Raw genomic sequence first — 12,495 nt, 5'->3', positions numbered from 1 at the left:
TCTTCAAGATGGCTTGGACTGCGAGATGTGCTTCACCTCGTCTCCCCCACCTGAGGGGTGGAGTTGGCAGAGGAGGGCACACCTCTCTTCCTCACTTGTTTTTCCCCTCCCAAAGTGGGGGTCAGAACCAGTGGGGACCAGTTGCCGAGAGCAGCAAGTGCCCTGGGGAAGCTCACAAAGGCGGCACACCTTTGAAGCTTCCCCTTTGTGAACTCTATCCATCCTGGGGGAGGAGGCTTGGCACCTCGTCCCAGCATGTACATTGTTTCAGGCCTCAGGGAGCAGCAGGCTCTCGACCCAGTGGTCCAGAAACATGTCTGCTGGTGGCCTCTCTAATATGGCCCCTGTGTGCATTGTTCATTAAATCCCACACTGGCATCAGTGTGGGTATAATGTGTTGAGAAATTTGATACCCAAACTTCTCAGTCTTCAGTGTAGCCAATATGGTGCTGCTGAGTTCATAATGACAAACTCTAAGCACCATGTAGTCTTAAAGGCAGCACTGAACTTACAATGTCAAAGAACAGACTGGGGTGAATGTGTGACATTGATCCACATTCTGTCCATCATTGTTGTGTTTGCAGTTACCGCTCTAAGTGTACTGGGGATGCTCAGACGTGAGTCCCAGACACTCCACACCACTGGAATCAAGCTAGCCGGGCTGATGAGAGGTGTTACCTCGAAACCGGGCCGGTCCTCGGATGCTTTTTTCCGTTCTGGGAAGGGCATGGCTTTTGTAGTTCGGACTGGACTGTTCCCATGGGGCAACAGGGTCAGCGCTGATTTGCATATTGCCATTGTCTAACCCAGGGTGGTGTGGAGTGGAAAAACGATGGATTTGGGCCCAGATCTTTTGACTGGGGTGAATGTGTGACATTGATCCACATTCTGTCCATCATTGTTGTGTTTGAGAAATTTGATACCCAGACTTCTCAGTCTTCAGTGTAGCCAATATGGTGCTGCTGAGTTCATAATGACAAACTCTAAGCACCATGTAGTCTTAAAGGCAGCACTGAACTTACAATGTCAAAGAACAGACTTAGACACTATAGGGGTACAGGGCTCATGCATCGGTACCCTCACCTCTGCTATAGTGCACCCAGCTAGAGGGTTGACTGATCTATGCCAGGGCAGTGGTTTGTAGGCATGGCACACAGAGATGTGTGCCATATCGACTCTTCACTTTGTTCTGCACCAAAACATGCAGCCTGCAAAGGCAGTGTGTGTGTGTGTGAGGGTACATGACCTCTAAGGGTGGCACAATAAGTGCTGCAGCCATTAGAGGCCTTCCCTGGTCACAGTGCCCTGGGTACCTGTGGTACCATGTAGCAGGGGCTGACCTGTTGTCAAAGATGCCACTTGGGTTAAGGCTTCAATGCGGTTTTAGGGGTACCTGATTAGCAAGAGCCCAGGGCACAATCAGTCAAAGCACATCAGCAATTCAGAAAAAAGTGTGGGCAACAATGCAGAAAGTGGGCACTTTCTCACAACTTCCACACAATAGCTGCTGGTGAGCCATGGACACCCAAAGCTACATTCCAGCAAGGGGACTGGGTTTGAAACCGTGATGGGGCCAACACAAAGCATATGAGAGGCCGTCAATGTGATTCCATGTCAAGATTAATCCATCACGTGCCTGGAGGCCAACCGAGACACCACAAAAGACATCACACGATGCTCAAGGTAAAGAGAAACTGAGCTGTTAACACCAGGAAGTCTGAGCCCTGGGGTGACCACAGCACCGACCAGTGCCAAAGACCCGCGCGGTGGGTGCCAAGGGAGGCTGGCATCGAGGCACTGTAGGCATCTGCAATACATTTGAGAAATTTGATACCTAAACTTCTCAGTCTTCAGTGTAGCCAATATGGTGCTGCTGAGTTCATAATGACAAACTCTAAGCACCATGTAGTCTTAAAGGCAGCACTGAACTTACAATGTCAAAGAACATACTTAGACACTATAGGGGTACAGGGCTCATGCATCGGTACCCTCACCTCTGCTATAGTGCACCCAGCTAGAGGGTTGACTGATCTATGCCAGGGCAGAGGTTTGTAGGCATGGCACACAGAGATGTATGCCATATCGACTATTCACTTTGTTCTGCACCAAAACATGCAGCCTGCAAAGGCAGTGTGTGTGTGTGTGAGGGTACAGACCTCTAAGGGTGGCACAATAAGTGCTGCAGCCATTAGAGGCCTTCTCTGGTCACAGTGCCCTGGGTACCTGTGGTACCATTTAGCAGGGGCTGGCCTGTGGCCAAAGATGCCACTTGGGTTAAGGCTTCAATGCAGTTTTAGGAGGTACCTGATTAGCAAGAGCCCAGGGCACACTCAGTCAAAGCACATCAGCAATTCATAAAAAAGTGTGGGCAACAATGCAGAAAGTGGGCACTTTCTCACAACTTCCACACAATAGCTGCTGGTGAGCCCATGGACACCCAAAGGTACATTCCGGCAAGGGGACTGGGTTTGAAACCGTGATAGGGCCAACACAAAGCATATGAGAGGCCGTCAATGTCATTCCATGTCAAGATTAATCCATCACGTGCCTGGAGGCCAACCGAGACACCACAAAAGACATCACACGATGCTCAAGGCAAAGGGAAACTGAGCTGTTAACACCAGGAAGTCTGAGCCCTGGGGTGACCACAGCACCGACCAGTGCCAAAGACCCGCGCGGTGGGTGCCAAGTGAGGCTGGCATCGAGGCACTATCATAGCATTGAATGCAGTGCACACATTATTGCTGGCACTGAGGCAGTGCATCACTGGCAACCACGGCGTGTCAGTGCTCTACCGTGAACTGGCACCCAAGGAAAATGCAGGAAATGCGCTTGTTCTGGCACCTAAGGCAATGCAGGGCATGCAGGCAGACTGGCACCGAGACAATGCAGGGTAAGCGCTCTTGCTGGCACCCGCGGCAATGCAGGGCAAGTTGCTCCAAGATATGCACTCCCACACAATAGCATCTGGTGTAGCACATGGACACCTAATCTCGCAGCGCTACGTTCTGGCAAAGGACCTGAGTTTGAAACCGTGATGGGACCGATATAAAGCAACTGAGAGACGAACGTCATTCACATTAGTGACAGAGAAGCAAATGAGGCACAAGCGAGGTGCACTTTGTATGCTATAAGAGCACCTGAAAGGAAAGTGCCCTGCTAGAGTGGCCTCGACAGCTCAGATTAGTGGGTACCAAAACATAAACATAGCCATTCAAACTTACATGCTTAAGCTGTAAACCAGTTATTTCTGTTAGTCCGAAAACAGTCCATGCGAGCATTAAAATAAGTGTCTTTTCTTCCTTGTTGCTTGGGGGGTACTTCAGATTGCTTAGTTACAGAAGACAAACATGAAAGAGGCAAGCGACCTCCCTGGTGGGAGGGAACCTGGTACCCCTGAGGACTCCAGAAGAGGAGAGATTTACTAAATTGCTAAATTAGAGAGCGAAATATAGTGTGTAGGATGCAGAAAAAAGGCCAGATGATTCAGTCAGCCTTGGTACTGGCAACTCTAGCATTGTGCAGGGTGGGGCAGGGGTCCTAATTAAAACTTAAAGCCTCAGCACTTTATTTTTTTAAAACATCTATGCTCTGCCCACAAACCCACACACATATGCGAATCACATGCCATCAAGTTTCAAGACCTGTGCTTTCATTTAACAATGTAATTCTGGGTAATGTGATCCCAGCTCACTTATGCTCAGGAGAGCACTCCAATGCGAAGGAGCAGTTCATATAAAAAAGCGCTCAGGGGTGCCTATTCCATTCTTTTCTGGTCTAAACTATTGGCACACAGTCTGAGCCCATTGGGAAACACATGGTCACTGCACACGGTACACGAAGATGGAACCCTCCCTCCAGCCTCCACACACCCACAGGGAAGGAGGACTACACTCCCTCTGGGGCTGCTACTACGTGAACTCATACACAAAAGGCTGCTGTGGGGTTTGTGGGCATTTTGTCTCATGCAAGAGTCCTTCTAAGCCCCTGCCTCCTCTTACTGCATGTTTCACTAGCCACGATTAACTGTCAAGATGAAATGACTGGAGGCTGCAGCATGCACAGAGTCAGCGTGCATCCAACACTTGGGTACCACTGGGCACCACTGACTTTCTAAAGGTGTTAACTCTCTGCCTTGCTGCTCATGCTGGTGTCTGCGGTGGTGACTTGCCTCCTCCTGGGTTTGATGGTATTAGGCCAGCGGTGGGAAAGAGGCCCTCCTGTAAAGTGCTTGGTTTAAGCTGAGCCAACATTCATTTTCCCAAGGTGTTTGTGTGTACAGCAGATTTACCACATGTTGCTAAGAAAGAAGCAATTATCGCTCAATTTTACCTAGCCCCGCCTGGTGGGATTTTTCACACACAAATGGGAAAAATGTCACCCATTTGTGTGGGAAATAGACCAATCTTCCAACACTGTCCGTAAAAAAGTCACCCCCTCCCGATCTGTAGTAGAAGAGAGTCGAGACACTGTGGCTAAAGCAGGCACCATCTTGGAAGGGTGTAGATTCTACTTTTTTCTTCCTAGATGTGAGGATAAGAGCAATTATTTTATCTCTATTTCTCCCGTATTTGAGAGCTATTTGAGTGTGACATATAAACAAACTAACAAAATATCCAACACTGCACAAAATCATAAAAAATGCCACCACCATGTTTAATTTGATGTTAATATGGCCTGCTAAGCGCAGACTCTCCTAAAATAAAAACGTGTGTATAAAAGAAAAGAAAGGCGTGGCTGTCATGCTTAAAGATAAAGCTTGGCTTGCCTATGGGAGATGAAATGTTGGCAAAGTAAATCAGGTCAACATCCAAAAGTGACAAAAGGCAAAATCAAGCCCAATTACTCTTTAAAGGACCAAACATCTTACCAAAAGAATCCCAAATATAGACCGACATCCAAAATTTGTAAAAAAAAGAAAAAAGGGAAAAAAATAGTGCAAGCAATGAGGCACAAGGTGGCAGTAACACAACTATGGCATTAGGAGGAGGTGGGAGGAAGAATGCTATATTTAGATGTAGGCAGCACCAGGGTTCCCCCAGGGTCATGGATGCATCTTGGAACACCCTAAGCGGCTCTAGGGTGGCAGGGTACAGAGTGCTGAGGCCCAATGTCTTCCAATGGGGGATATGGGCCATCCGGTTGGTGGCTGCTCACGAGCAGGCCACAAGGTTGTGGGAGCAAAGCTCCTAGTATTAGGTTCAGGGCAAAGGGGGATCTGAGTTAGCACCCAAAGTACACCTGCAGCAACAAAGGAGCCGCTGGGTGCAGGGTGCTGGTTTGGCGTTGGGTGCCCTGTTGATTTCAATGGGGGTTTCTGCGGTAGCAACAACGACTGCATGCCCGGGTACGAAGATCTTCTGGAGGTGATCACCGGTTAGAGAGATAAGTTGGGATGCCTGGGGATGCTGGGACACCGTCAGTTGGGCCACCCAAGGCCATGGGGCGAGAGGAGAATGGGTGTCTTTAGGCATTGGGTTTTCTTACCAGCTCAGGTTGGGGGAATCCTCCAGAAAGGGGCTGCAGTCATCGTTTGGAGATTCGAGGGAGGTCACAGGGTTGTATGTCTAAACAACTACTGCCTAAACCACGACTTCCTTAACAACGAAAGCCTAACCACGAGATATTCTTAACCACTACCTTTTTTAACACGACTTCCTAAACCACGAAATGAAACATCTCGTGTTTGGCCAATAGATGGCACTATTGTAATTACAATACTTCTTGCGTGAACCTCTCGTAAAAAATAAACGGATCTAAATATACTATATTATTTTTCTTTGACAACGCATACCATTAGCTCTTTTTTTTTTTTTCCTTTTTTTGGGGGGGAGACCCCCCATACCTCCCCTAATGTTCCCTTAATTCTGAGGAGTGACGTTATACTGGAGCGGAGGGTAGTGGAGAAACTCGTGGTTTAGGGAAGTCGTGCATAAGGAAAGTCGTGGTTTTTGAAAGTCGTGGTTCCTGCTTCGTTGTTCAGGTAAGTCGTTATAAAATCATCGTTGTTAAGGATGTTTCCCAAGTCACAGATTACCAGATCTCAGATCTGGATTGCAGGGTAGACCTCCTTGTGGTGTTGGGCCTCTCGAACTTGGGCCGTAGGTGTCTGGTGCCAAGTGGTGCTGACTCACGGTTTCTGAATTTGTGGGTGATCAAATTCGGTGCTCACGGGGGATAAAGTCTTTGGCTTGGAAGGTAGGGCAGCTGGCAAGCACTAACACAAAAAACCTCTTATCCAACCTATATTGCTTTTATCATGACCTATGTAGGTTCACTATGTCAGAAACCCACCATTATTATATATCATATCAAAGTTTTAAGACATACAATATAGATATTTTTTGAATTTTATTAAATTTATTACATCTTTTCTTTGTGCAAGTAGATAAATATTTCCAATTCATATTTCATTGTTATATCATTTAATACACACATATAATTGAGAAAGATCACAAAAACAATTAGGTTTACTAAAATTCACAAGAATACATATACCAGCAGCAACCTATGATTCATTCATTCCCCAAAACATTCACACTAATTCTAACTGCAATCATACTATAAATACACTTCACTGGAGATTCAGCCCTCTAAGAGGGTCCCAAGTTGTGTTAGAGAGATCTGTTTTCGTGTATGTCATCTAACAATCTAAGATGTTAAAATTGTCTCTCCGGGACCACTTCTCAGTGGCAAGCTTGGTCTGTGCGCGTTTCAGTGGCAACGCCACCTTCTTCAGGACCAAAGGGGGTGAAGATAGAATCTCACATACATAAAGGTTGTCTGCGGGGTAAGAAAAAAATATTTTAGGATTTTCACCTTTCATTTGCATTAGCCATTTGAGCACTAGGAAATGAGAACCAAACAAGTATGGTCTCAGCTTCTTTAGGATCCAAACCACAACAAAGGCCTCCCTCTCAATGGCACTCCAACACTGCGTCCTGGGGAGTAGCCTCCTGCTTATAAAAGCAATAAGTTGGTCTTGACATTCATAATTGGTCAGGGATATGACCGCTGCTATCCCTAGCTCAGCGGCATCAGTCTGCACAATTAACTGCTTGGTATAGTCTGGAGCCTTCAGAATTGGTGGTGAGCACATTGCCTCTTTCGGGGTGTCAAATGACTTTTGACAGCTAACTGCCCAGTTTGCCTTTTTTGGGCATCTTCTTGGAGGTGAGTTCTGCGAGGGTTGCACGTGCCTCCACCAACAAAGTGGCCCAAGTATAACACATTTGGATGCCTTGATAGTTAGGCCTGCAGTTTGCAGGGCTTTTAAAACCTTCCCCAGGTGGATTAGGTGATCCTGCAGGTGGAGCTAAAGACAGCAATATCATCTAGATATGCTGAACTAAAGGCATCCAATCCAGCAAGGACTTGATTCACCAACCTTTGGAAGGTGGCAAGGACATTCTTTAAACCCAAAGGCATAACAGTAAACTGATAATGCCCATCAGGTGTGGAGAATGCTGTCTTTTCTTTTGCTCCTGGTGCCATTCCAATCTGCCAGTACCCTGCAGTTAAGTTAAAGGTACTTAGAAATTTGGCTGCACCCAATTTGTCTATTAGTTCATCAGCTCTTGCGATAGGGTGAGCATCTGTCTTGCTCACAGAGTTGAGCCCCCTATAGTCCACTCAGAACCTCTCTTCTCTTTTTCCACTTTGGGGATGAGGTTTGGGGAATAGAATCACTGGGCTGGCTCAGGGGCTCTCAGAGGGTTCAATAACCCCATAATCCAGCATTTTGCTGACTTCAGCTCTGATGCTCTCCTTAACTTGATCAGACTGTCAATAGATCTTATTTTTGACAGGTACACTGTCCCCGGTGACCACATCATGGGTACAACAGTTTGTCTGACCAGAGGGTAAGGAAAAGAGCGTAGCATACTGCTTCTAGCCTTGCTTGCAGTCAGCCTGCTGTTGGGCAGAGAGGGTGTCTGAATACACAACTCCATCCACTGATCCATCTTTGGGGCTATAAGAGAGGAGGTCAGTGAGAGGTTTACTCTCTGTCTCCTGATTGATCCTCACCAGTCACCAGTCACCATCAGCATGGTAATGTCAGCCCTGTCATGGAAAAATTGCAAAAAATACACAGTATGGTTTGGACGCCACCGCGATTGAAAGAAAACCTAAAGGTTCAACGCAGGATTGGAAATAGTTGCGTCCACTCAGAAACGAACACTATCTTCGAAGGTCCGTGCATGATCGTATTGAAAAAGCTACACTTCTTCTGAAGTAACTTACACCCTCTAAGAACAAATAGTCTGCACACGATCGCATTTGAAGAGCTACACTGCATCGGAGAAATTGACATCCTTTAAAAGTATAAAATCTGAACTAGAATAGTATGGATGATTTTCTGATTCATCTCAACAGATGAGATTAATTGATCTCTAAAATAGCTCTCTATGAGTTTTAGGTCCTGCGGAGAACCCTACCAATATTTTTTTAGTTTTTGAGTGTCCAAACAAGTGTGAGGAAACACACTATCAGGCAGAACCCCTATGTTCAAAAAGTTTGGGAAAAAATGCGAACCTACTTCCTTCCTTTTCTATGAATGCACTGGGGACTTTGAATAGTGCACTGTTTGGACGCTGCCTTTAACCAGGTTGTGAAAAAACTCAGTCAAATCAATTTCAACTTGTTTGGGCTGTATTGCTTTTTGTTTTCACCTATGTGTTTACTTTTTCATTTTTTGAATGTGTTCACTCTCTTTGTTAAACAGCATTATACTCAAACTTATTTATTTTATGCAAAAATGAACTCTAAAACTTAAAGAAAAGGAAAAAAACAGGTTTTTGGGTCACACTAAGTTGTCTTGTGTGCTCTAAGAGAATATTGATCAACTAAATATCAGTACTGACAGGTGTGTTGTTGTGTGCATAGAAAGGTTTAAGGCGGTTCACATGGATCACCCTTCTGGGCGCCCTGATTGTGCCCAGGTCAACCAAGTAGGTGACCTCACTTTTTGTTTTCAAAGATGGGGTAAGGGCCACTCAATTTGCCCTGGAGGGCCCTTGGTTGCCACAGGCTCCAAAGCCCACTCCTTTTGCCTTGGTTGGAACTCCACCAGTGCAGCGTTTTTGTCATACCAGTGTTTCTGGAGCTCCTGGCTGTTCTCAAGATTTTTAGAAGCTTTTTCCATGTATTCTGCCATTCTGGACCTTAGGCTTAGTACATAGTCCACAATATCTTGTTTGGGTTCTTGGAAGGGCTTCTCCCAACCCTCTTTTACAAGACAGAGTGGTCCCCTAACAGGATGGCCAAACAGAAGTTCAAAGGGGGAAAACCCTACTCCTTCTGAGGCACCTCTCTATAGGCTAAAAATAAGCATGGTTATAGGACATCACATTTCCTTTTGAGCTTTTCAGTGAGCCCCATAATCATGCCTTTAAATGTCTTGTTAAACCTCTCAACAAGGCCATTGGTTTGTGGGTGATAGGGTGTAGTAAACTTGTACTGCACTCCACACTCTTTCCACACATGCTTTAGGTAAGCAGACATGAAGTTTTACCCTCTATCTGAAACCACCTCCTTATGAAACCCTAGCTGGGTGAAGACACCAATGAGGGCCTTGGCTACTGCAGAAGCTGTAGTAGTCCTACGGAGTATTGTCTCAGGATACCTGGTGGTATGATCTACTACCACCAGTATGAATGTGTTTCCTAATTATGTGGGAGGTTCAAGTGGACCCACTATGTCCACACCTACCCTTTCAAGGGGAACCCAACCACTAGTTGTGGAATTAAGGGGGCTTTTGGGTGTCCACCTGTTTTGCCACTGGCTTGACAGGTGACACAGGAACTGAAAAACATTGTTACCTTGTGATACATCAGGAGCCAGTAAAAGCGGCTAACTACCCTTTCCCAGGTAAGGTATAGGTTTGGCCCAGAAGTACAGCTATGGGGATGTCATATGAGCCAAAGTTAGTAAGACCTCCCTGTACGTCTGAGGTACTATCACTCTCCTAGTGGCTACAAGGTTGTGGTCTCTGGCCTCAGTGTACAGTAGTCCCTCCTACCAATAAACTTGGTGAGTATCACAGACATCTCCCTTTTCCTGTGCAGCATATTGCTGCCCCAGGCTCTCAAGAGATGGACAGGTCTGCTGTCCAAGGCACAGCGTTTCCCTAGTGAGTCCCCCTGGGCCCAATAACTCAACCTGATAAGGGTCAAGTTCCATAGGCTCAGTTACCTCTGGGGCTTCCAAGGCCTCTCTCTGAGGAAAGGGGTCCGGAGCTTTTGGCCTTTCAGAAGCTGGTTTCCCAGTCTTCTTACCTTTCCTCTTGGAAGGTTGGGCCATTCTTTCAGGCTCTAACACTTCTCTTTCACCCTGCTTTCGGCTCTGTGCCCTAGTCTTGACACACACAATCTCAGGGATGTCCAGCATTGCTGCACAGGTTTTTAATTCTACTTCAGCCCAGGTTTCCAGGTCCTTACCAAGCAGAAAGGCATCTGGAAACGTTGGAGAGACCACTACCTGTTTCAGGCCAGTAACCCCCCCCCCCCAGTCTAATGTCATCATAGCCATGGCATTGTTAGTAGTAACACTGTCAGTGTTGGTGACTGGGTACGTTTTCCCAATTAGGTATTGCTCTGGGGAAACCAGTGTGTCTCTCACCATGGGACACTGGCACCTGTATCCCTCAGAGCCTCTATTCTAGTACCATTGATACAGGGGAATTTCCCCTGGGGAGGTTTTGTAACCCATTTCTTTTGGTCACCTACAGTGGCTGTTTTTGTTACCCTAGTCTTGACCCAATGGTGTGCCTTCTTTCCCAATTCTTGGGGATAAATTAGACCTAAGTCTACCAAATGCCAATGTAACTTTTCATTAGTGCAATTACTCAAAATATGTTCCCTCAAAAACAATTTGTAAAGTCCATTGAAATCATGCCCATTATTTACAGTTAACCAACCATCTAGTGTCTTGACTGAGTAGTCAACAAAGTCAATCCAGGACTGATTTTGGGTTATGTGAGCCCCACAAATCTATTTCAATATTCCTCAGTTGTGAGTCCAAAGCCCTCGATCAGAGTGTTCTTCTTGAGGCCATAAGACCCAGCATCTGCCCCGGTAACAGTCATGAGTCTGTCCCTGCAGTTACCAATGAACAGTTCCCAAAGGAGTGCCCCCTAAATGAATGCCTGTTTTCAAGTGGCTTTAATTTTTTACGCAAATCCCTGTCTACTATTGTTAGTAGACCGTGTATTGGCGTCAAAAAGCATGGGTGGTTGCATGGTATAGCTCGTGTATACCCCATGTAATACCCCTTTGACGCTAAGTAATACAAAGCAGTTCTTTGCCCTACTTTGCATTACTTTTAGGCAACTTTCTAGCGCAAAATATTAAATCCTACAGAAACCTTTTATTGCAGGTTTGTGTCACTTTTGTAACAAACCCAGCATAAAAGATTTGAAAATATGGCCATGGGAGTTTTATCAGAATAACACTCTGGTGTTATTCATTTAACGTGACTTTTTATAAACTTCAGTGAATGCAAATTTGCCTTATGTAGATTCACTGTGTGTATCTCGAGTGAATACCAATAACTGTCGAAAGACGAGACCAGCCTTTGTTTTTTTGCAATAGCTCTTACCAGTTTCACTGGTAATAGGTTTAAATAAGCGGGGTCTGTGACAAGATGAGTTTTTATCCCGATTCACATTCACAAGATTAACCATGCACTTATTGTTATTTCTCTAGCACCAAACAGGTCGCTGACTTCCTACACAGGATGTTGTTTTATAGATATGACATTGGAGAATAAAGTTTTAAAGTGTAGACATCGAGAAGAACAAGTTACTTACCTTCAGTAATGATGTATATGTAAGATACACAGGTTAGTTTTAGATTCCTAACCTTAGAATTTCCCCCAGGCATCAGACTGGATAAGGAGATTTTTTTTTTGCAGTACCCCTGCGTGTCGGTAGGTGGCGTTGGTCGACTCCACATCCGTTGTCGGCATCGTGGTCGGCGGGATGAAATAGCAGTGACTACTTAGACCCTGCCCATGCGCGCTGAAGTCAGTTCTGACACAATTTTCCACGCCAGATGTGCAGAGCCATGAAAGACACTGACCACTGGTGCGCCACAACTAGGGCCCTTCCCTATAAGGGAGTCCCTATCCCTATAAGTCAGTTCGCAGAGTGGGGAGAATGAGTAGGGTGGTAAGGAATCTACAACTAGTCTATGTCTCTTGTCTATGTCTATGTCATCATTACTGAAGGTAAGTAACTTGTTCATCTGAAAGAGACAGTTATTTGTAAATTCCTTACCTTAGAATAGATGCCCCAACAATACCATCCCCGGAGGAGGGTCTGCAAACCAAGTTCAGACAAAAAAAGTAATGGAGGACCGAAAGGGCAAAATAGCTGTCTCTCCGAAGTTGACTGTCCAAGAAGTAATGTCTGGTGAACGCGTGCAGAGAGGCCCACGTTGCCGCCTGGCAGATATCAAGGAGTGGGACTCCACGTGCCAATGCAGTGGTTGCTGT

At 45.9% G+C, this 12,495-nt stretch overlaps 1 protein-coding gene across 1 annotated transcript in view; it reads left to right on the top strand.

Moving 5' to 3' along the window:
- The window catches only part of LOC144769642 (uncharacterized), a 1,000,462-nt gene that overhangs the window by 503,751 nt on the left and 484,216 nt on the right, over nt 1-12,495 (top strand). The gene's annotated exons all lie outside the window — the stretch shown is intronic.

The sequence above is a fragment of the Lissotriton helveticus genome, chromosome 7 (genome assembly GCF_964261635.1).
Source record: "Lissotriton helveticus chromosome 7, aLisHel1.1, whole genome shotgun sequence".
NCBI lineage: Eukaryota > Metazoa > Chordata > Amphibia > Caudata > Salamandridae > Lissotriton > Lissotriton helveticus.
Note: the sequence above shows the minus strand (reverse complement) of the source record. Positions and strands in the feature narration are given on the sequence as shown.